Raw genomic sequence first — 529 nt, forward strand, 5'->3', positions numbered from 1 at the left:
GATAGTCATTCATTCTTATTCACTCATTCATTCATCAAATTAGCAAATAATGGATACTGAACAATCTGGAGATAGAATGGCATGCACGTATTGAGTGTTATTGTGCACATTTGTTGTTCCATGTCCAGTTCTAACTGTTGCTTCCTGACCTGAATATAGGTTTCTCAAGAGGCAGGTCAGGTGGTCTGGTATTTCCATCTCTTTCAGAATTTCCCAGTTTATTGTAATCTACAGTCAAAGGCTTTGGCATAGTCAATAAAGCAGAAATAGATGTTTTTCTGGAACCCTCTTGCTTTTTCCATGATCAAGTGGATGTTGGCAATTTGATCTCTGGTTCCTCTGCCTTTTCTAAAACAAGCTTGAACATCTGGAAGTTCACGGTTCACATACTACTCAAGACAGGCTTGGAGAATTTTGAGCATTACTTTCCTAGCTTGTGAGATGAGTGCAATTGTGCGGTAGTTTGAGCATTCTTTGGCATTGCCTTTCTTTGGGATTGGAATTAAAACTGACCTTTTCCAGTCCTGGG

Source organism: Bison bison, unplaced genomic scaffold (assembly GCF_000754665.1).
Source record: "Bison bison bison isolate TAMUID 2011002044 unplaced genomic scaffold, Bison_UMD1.0 scf7180017864195, whole genome shotgun sequence".
Lineage (NCBI taxonomy): Eukaryota > Metazoa > Chordata > Mammalia > Artiodactyla > Bovidae > Bison > Bison bison.